Here is an 8238-nt window from a genome sequence, read left to right as displayed (position 1 = left end):
GATGACTGAGCACTATGATGACTGAAAGAGTTCAAGTAATCTTTCACACTTCTTATTTTAAGGTTCAAGTAATCTATCAATCAGATTTAGGAGCCCTATATCTTGTTAGCTGAGCACTATGATGACTGAAAGAACTCATCATTTCCCCACTCATATCCCTGACTACAACGAAGATGACTGAAAGAGTAAAATTAATGAAATACAAGCTAGTTTACATACTCTGAAGTACTTTAAGTCTTTAATGGGTATTTTGTAACACCTGCTGCCCTGAAACAAATCACGATCCTTAAGCGTTCAGCGGTTCAGCCTGAAATTCATTTATAGTTAAAGAGGAAATTAACAAGTAAGTAAATTTGCACAAGAAACAGTAGTCAGTAAAGGTTCAAGTAAATTTAACAAGGAATAGATAAACTGCATTGTGATCCATATCAATATGCACTGAACTCTTATTGGTGGTTATCGACCATTAACCCCAAATTTGAGTAGCATCAACAGGTGTTTAACCTGCTGGCACGGCGAAAAGACATCTCTATGTTTATGTGGTGAACCAAATGTAATTTTTAGTCACACCTACTCCGTAAATTAGGAATAACCTTATTCGATTCCTTAATTATTGAAAACAAAAGAAAAAAAGGAACAAAAAAATACATGGAGACCTACATATGTATTGTTATAGTTATATATCATTATTCGTTACCGATTAATCAATGTAAAATGCTTCTTCTAATTTTAGGAATCAATTAAAATAAATATTCTTATTTCATGAAAGAGAGTAGTAATGTATATGTTGTTGAAGATGAATCTGTTAATTTCATCTTAAGAGTTATTTGTTTCGGTGGATAAAAAGAATACAAGATGTGCATACTCTGAAGTACTTTAAGTCTTTAATGGGTATTTGTAACACCTGCTGCCCTGAAACAAATCACGATCCTTAAGCGTTCAGCGGTTCAGCCTGAAATTCATTTATAGTTAAAGAGGAAATTAACAAGTAAGTAAATTTGCACAAGAAACAGTAGTCAGTAAAGGTTCAAGTAAATTTAACAAGGAATAGATAAACTGCATTGTGATCCATATCAATATGCACTGAACTCTTATTGGTGGTTATCGACCATTAACCCCAAATTTGAGTAGCATCAACAGGTGTTTAACCTGCTGGCACGGCGAAAAGACATCTCTATGTTTATGTGGTGAACCAAATGAATTTTTAGTCACACCTACTCCGTAAATTAGGAATAACCTTATTCGATTCCTTAATTATTGAAAACAAAAGAAAAAAGGAACAAAAAAATACATGGAGACCTACATATGTATTGTTATAGTTATATATCATTATTCGTTACCGATTAATCAATGTAAAATGCTTCTTCTAATTTTAGGAATCAATTAAAATCAAAAATTTCTTATTTCATCGAAAGAGAGTAGTAATGTATATGTTGTTGAAGATGAATCTGTTAATTTCATCTTAAGAGTTATTTGTTTCGGTGGATAAAAAGAATACAAGATGTGCATACTCTGAAGTACTTTAAGTCTTTAATGGGTATTTTGTAACACCTGCTGCCCTGAAACAAATCACGATCCTTAAGCGTTCAGCGGTTCAGCCTGAAATTCATTTATAGTTAAAGAGGAAATTAACAAGTAAGTAAATTTGCACAAGAAACAGTAGTCAGTAAAGGTTCAAGTAAATTTAACAAGGAATAGATAAACTGCATTGTGATCCATATCAATATGCACTGAACTCTTATTGGTGGTTATCGACCATTAACCCCAAATTTGAGTAGCATCAACAGGTGTTTAACCTGCTGGCACGGCGAAAAGACATCTCTATGTTTATGTGGTGAACCAAATGTAATTTTTAGTCACACCTACTCCGTAAATTAGGAATAACCTTATTCGATTCCTTAATTATTGAAAACAAAAGAAAAAAAGGAACAAAAAAATACATGGAGACCTACATATGTATTGTTATAGTTATATATCATTATTCGTTACCGATTAATCAATGTAAAATGCTTCTTCTAATTTTAGGAATCAATTAAAATCAAAAATTTCTTATTTCATCGAAAGAGAGTAGTAATGTATATGTTGTTGAAGATGAATCTGTTAATTTCATCTTAAGAGTTATTTGTTTCGGTGGATAAAAAGAATACAAGATGTGCATACTCTGAAGTACTTTAAGTCTTTAATGGGTATTTTGTAACACCTGCTGCCCTGAAACAAATCACGATCCTTAAGCGTTCAGCGGTTCAGCCTGAAATTCATTTATAGTTAAAGAGGAAATTAACAAGTAAGTAAATTTGCACAAGAAACAGTAGTCAGTAAAGGTTCAAGTAAATTTAACAAGGAATAGATAAACTGCATTGTGATCCATATCAATATGCACTGAACTCTTATTGCTTGTTTCTTTATATAAGAGTTGAGTAAAAATTGAGCTTACCACAAGCCATTGTGCAGTACTTGAGAACCCCAAAAATCTAATTCTTCCTTCTTCCTCTGCTTTGGCCTTTGGACTAATCTTCTCAATATCTGAAAAAAAAAAAATACAAACGAACTTAGAACATAAAACTGAAATTAGAAAAGGAATTCTACTGAGAGACAATCAGACAAACCAAAACAAAATAAAATGAAAAAATAAACCCTAAAAAAATCAATACAACCAGATATACAGTAACCCTAAAAAAATCAATACAATCAAAACTCGGATCATAAAACTGAAATTAGAACCATACCCATGATTTTAACTTCATAAAATCAAAAAGTTTGCTAGAGATTATGTCAAAAAAATCAATATTCAATACGAAAATCAATGTACAATCAAACGATTCAAAGTTTCAAAGCCTAAGGAGAAGAATACTGACCTGAATCCTGATAGAGATGGTGATCCACTGATATTACTGATATTCAATCTCGATTCAAACCCTAAGAGAATCGAGAAACTGATGCTGCCGCTGAGTGAGAAGAAGAGACGAAGAAGAAAGAACTGAAGAATGCTTCTTCATTTTCTTTTGTTCTCGACATCCTATATAGATCTCAACGGCTAGGATTAAAAACCTAGATAGATCTCAACGGCTAATAACAGCCGGTACAAATGGTCCGGTTCAAGTACGGTTCTCCCCAAGAACCGGTGTCTGTACCGGTCTAGTCCGGTTCTCAAATTTCAGAACCGGTGTCTGTACCGGTCAAGCCGGTTCCGGTTCGGTACAAGTCCGGTTTTTCCGGTTCTACTCCGGTTCAGGTCGTGTAGACCGGTTCTTGTGCAGCCCTAACCGCCACAACTTAAAATAGAGTGAGATGTCCGTGCCGTTACGGCCAAGTAAATTGTTGATGACCGATCGAAATAAGAAATGTGCTATTTCACATTATCACTCTACAACAAAGTTGTTGATGGTGGATTTTAGTTCAGGGCTAAAATTATAAAACCAAAATTAATGTGCTGACACCCTGCAAAGGATAAATCCATTTGACAAACGATGAGCGCAGAAATTCTCTCGTTTTATTTATTTGAAGCAATTCAAGAAATATATAAAGTTCACTCAGAATGGTGCATGTAGCAACAATCCCAAATATTCCGTGTATTTATAGCATTATTAATTGATGCATGAGTTTCCTTGTATTTCCTGTGATGTTCTCAGCAGGACCCTCATTATTGGTGCGGCATGACGACTGAGTGTTTACTCTCAGCATAGTAACACGAATCTCCAAGTGTCAATAGTGAGGTATGCACGAAATACCCGTACAGGCCATACCATTCTCTAACCAAGAGAACTCTGTGTCGGTGCGCTTATATTAGCCCGATCGAGCATGTTTAATTCCCCAAGGGAAATCTGGACTGTCCATGTCAGTCTCAGAAACGATCACGGCCATGCAAGTTGGCCACATAATTTAACTAGCCTAGACGAACCCTAAAAGGAGCAGGAAATCACCGTGACGTTCACCGGCGGGCCCGCCAATGCCCTAGCCGGTCGAACACACATGCTATACTCCCAACGCCCGCTGAACGTCATCCTTAAAATAGGGTGGCCGTATTGTTTTGGGAAAGGCTCGAACGAACGAGACTGATCAAGTCAGTCTTAAAACTGTCACAATCGTCCAACTTCACCAGCCTGGTTGGACGGCTTAGATCATCCCGCGAATGATCAATGAAGCGCTAAATGCACACATTGGCGGGCCCACTCTGTCCCTACCTGATCATCTTGCTCACGGCATGGTCATAGAGCCATGAACGTTTGCCCGAAACATGATGGGCGTGAGGCTTTTCAAGGGTCACGGAAATTCCACTAGCGTCTTAAATTGATCGCAACCATCCAACTTAGCCAGCGTATTTGGATGGCTTAGATCGCGCTTAGGACCATCAAGAAGGTGCACATATGTTCACCGTCAGCCCTACGTGGCCCCCACACGGTCGATCTCCCCAAAGGAGGAGCATAACCTGCCAAACCGTTTGGCCAAAGTTGCGCACGCGCGACTGCTTCAAAACCCGAATTAGGGTTTGCGGCGCTATAAAACTGTCGTAGTTCGATCACGACCATCCATCTTCGCAAACTTGCATGGACGGTGTAGATATGGACTAAGAAGGTCCAGAGAGTATCAAAGTGATCACCATGGGCCCACCTGCGCATATAACCGGTCGGTTAAAGCGGAGCAGCACCAGGTGCCTCGAAACGCACGCCCAAAAGTGGCATGCCGTGCAGCTTCCAAATCCTTTGCGGCAATGGATTTCTGCCGCAAACCGATCTCAACCACTCACCTTTGCCGGTCAAATTGATCCGCGACTTATTCGGACAAGCTTTAAAACATCGATGCCTCATACATGCTGATTGTTTATGATGCATTACATGCATCGAACATACACGATATTTCATGAATATCGATTTCTTAAATAACTTAGTTATTTAACTTAGCACCGCATGCTACTTACTGTGGGTCCCACGATCAACTCATTCGAGACATCATGCATTCAAAAGCTGGGGGATACTTACTGGGGTATTGGTCTGGCGGTTTACAGCATGCAGCGTGCAACACGCCATCACAAGAACGTGTCAGGAGGCATGGACGGTTAAGATAATGAGGGAAGTGGGCTAAGACGTGATCGTGCAACCACCCACACGACCCCACAACTCCATCACTCAACTTCCTGCACTTCCTGTGAGAAGAAGGTTTGCGCTCAATGACGTGTATAAATAGGTCCTTCACCTATTTTCAAACAAGACAGACGAACACAGAAAAACCAAGTGTTGTCATTCATATCCAGAAAACATTCAGAACTGATTGCTTACATCATTGCAAGCCGGTTCGATATTCTGATACAAGTCATAAACAACCAACACCTTCTTCGCTTCCCTCCCTAAGATCAACCCCATCTCCTTCACTTTGTGACCGAAGCAAGTCTGGAACGGCCATTTCTTGGTTTAGGCCAGAATTGTATAGATTGATCTCTTGAATCAGAAAGCACTCCCGTGCAGTGCATTGTTTAGGGTTTAAATTCATTTCTCATCCACACACCCCAAAATTACCAAAACGAGCAGAAATAGTTTTCACCCATAAACAAAAGCTAAAGAAAAAAAATACAGTTCCTTTTTAAAACCCGATATAAATAATTGTAATGGAACTGATTTACGAATACCTACATTTGTTTTTGGTCATCACTGCTGCTTTGCAGATGAGCAGCACTATCATCTCAAATTTTCATTCCCGCAAACCCAGTAATGAAAATGAATATCCATAATTCTCACAGAGACAATTCAACAAACACTTTCAAAGCATTTTTTTCATGGCTTAAACCAAAAATGTAAAGATTGCTGCATAAGAACTCAGCCTGTGTTTCCTTCTTCATGGATAAAACTAAAAACTCAACCTGGGTTTATTTTTTCTATAATAAAAACAAAGAACAGCTTCATTAAACATCAAAGTCGCACCAAAAAGTAAAGAGATACTAATTTCACCATTACATAACGACATTAGGCGCTACCATGTAATTTCAGTCTTCATCTGTCTGGATTCACCATTTCCATCACCAACTATTATATGCTATGCTTCAGCACCAACACCGTCAATCACTTCAAGTTGCTATCCTACAAAAGATAAGTCAAAAACCATTACATTTTGCACAAAGTATTATGTGTATATGTATAGCTGAAGCAAAAGCCAGCTCATTCTAAATACAACCACCATTATAAACTCTAACTTGTCGATGTGACTAAAGCCAAAAAAAATCATCCATGAAGAAATCCAACAAATTAAGCATAGTTAATAAATATTTCCGTTTGGGGCATCAAATAATTTTCTTGAACTCCAGGTAGACTAATTTAACTGCGAATCCTGGAAACAAATAATAATTTCTGGATAGAAAATTTATGCAAGTCGAAATCAGAAACAAGGGAAAAAAATACTTACATGTTCGATTGGATCTGATGCTGATTTCGATTGGGATTATCCATTTTACAGAGGGGATCAAATTAATGCACGGAATGAAATCTGGGATGAGCGTTATTTTTCTGAGCGTTTTCTTTTTTTGAGCGAATACCTACTGGATTGAGAATACCGACTGCTATGCAAGAGAGAATCGAAAGGAATTATAATACGTTGAGAAAATGGAAGTTAATGGGAAAACCTTTTTTATGATTCGTGACGAGATATATTAAAAAGAAAACGCTTTTTATTATCCGCTTTAAAGTTACAGTCGTGCGATTTGGGAGACGCCGAGCCATTGGATCTAACAAATCCAGTACGTTTTTCTAGGAGGGGAGGGAAGATCGCAACGAGTAGTTGGAAAACCCAATGTATCTTGGCCGCTGGGTGACACACCAAACCCTCCGGCTGTCATATAAGCATTGATCATCGAGGAAGATAGACGTGATCCAGATAAAATTTGAGGAAAGATGTTGTCATTAGTACAAAACAAAGCTAGACTAAGTTTGCATGTGTTGGTGGTGGTCAGGATTTGTCCAGACAAAGATAAATCAAGGGTTGTGGTTCCTCAGACCACCCCTTACATCTCGCACGTGCGTCGTTCATTACAATGTCAAGTTAATTCGGATATGCACCCAAACGCACATCCCATGGTTCTTTCTCTCTCACCACATCGTTCTCTCCCACTAGCTCAGATCTAGAAACATTTCGACGTTGTGGAGAAAATGTTCGTTTAGGTTTCTGATTTTTCATCGGGGATGTTTTCCCTGATTAGGTCAAAATCGTTTGGACATGGGACACGCAGGTTTCATTGTGTTAGGGTTCTAGACCAAAACACTAGGTTTACGTGACTGAAATAGATATAGAACCCGGATAATAAGAAAAATTAAGAGAATGAGAGGATTAAGAAGAAGAAAAGAAGTCTAGAAGAGATTGAAGAAGAGTTTCTCGTATTAATTCTTAAGTATTTTACAAGGCTCAGGTGTAGTATTTATAACTACAAATACTTGTGAAACAAGTAATGCTAACTATAGAGTTCAAACTAAACAAGGAAACTAAATAAGCTAAATATAATTAAAATAAGTAAACTAATATGAATAGGTGTTGGTACCACAACATCCCACCCCTCTCGAAAAATGGCTTGTCCTCAAGCCTGAAATTCTGGAAATGCATCACGACGTAACGAATGTGCGCGGCTTGTATTCTCCATATAATTCTCTTAAATTACTGGTACGGCTTACCACGATCAAACACAAAAATCATAGCCTTGGAGATTATAAAACGAAGTAGCCACAAAATGTTGTTCCACGCATCATAAGATGTGCATTTAAATTTTCCGCCATCAAACACCAAAGTCACCTCATTAGTGGTTGTAATGGAGTTGACCATGCAAGTAGCCGTCAGTAAATTCTTCACTTTTCCTTCAACTTGGTTGACCTGAAGTGAAACTTCAATTGCAGCATTTAGATCTTGAAAGCCTACGCCAAAATGCATGTGATTAACCAAAATTTTCATCATTGCATAAACAGTTTCTATTGTATTGAAGTTATCCCTTGGAAGTTGAGAAATTCGTCCTCCTGTGACAATAACATTAAGAGAATATTGTGCCAATGAAAGTCTTAGTGTTGCAATCAGATCCTGTAGTCCCAGCTGTTGTAGAATGTAACTTACTGATGGTAACAAATAATATGCAATAAGACCGATCTCCTCTATCGACGTACATCTCGTTTGTATTGCACCCTTGAATGAGCTGCGGTACTTCATAAATGTGGTACTGCATTGTTTGTTGATCCTTGAAACTACTTTACCTCTTTCGTAGCAATTATCCAAAAA

General features: G+C 37.9%; 1 long non-coding RNA gene across 1 annotated transcript; it reads right to left on the bottom strand.

The window, feature by feature from the left end:
- Positions 1 to 5825: 5825 nt before the first annotated feature.
- Positions 5826 to 6608, bottom strand: LOC113306969. The gene is made up of 2 exons (XR_003338950.1): positions 6391 to 6608; positions 5826 to 6068 (listed from the first exon to the last, which is right to left on the bottom strand). It is a non-coding gene; the product is annotated as an uncharacterized LOC113306969 (long non-coding RNA).
- Positions 6609 to 8238: the final 1630 nt, after the last annotated feature.

Source organism: Papaver somniferum, chromosome 8 (assembly GCF_003573695.1).
Source record: "Papaver somniferum cultivar HN1 chromosome 8, ASM357369v1, whole genome shotgun sequence".
NCBI lineage: Eukaryota > Viridiplantae > Streptophyta > Magnoliopsida > Ranunculales > Papaveraceae > Papaver > Papaver somniferum.
Note: the sequence above shows the minus strand (reverse complement) of the source record. Positions and strands in the feature narration are given on the sequence as shown.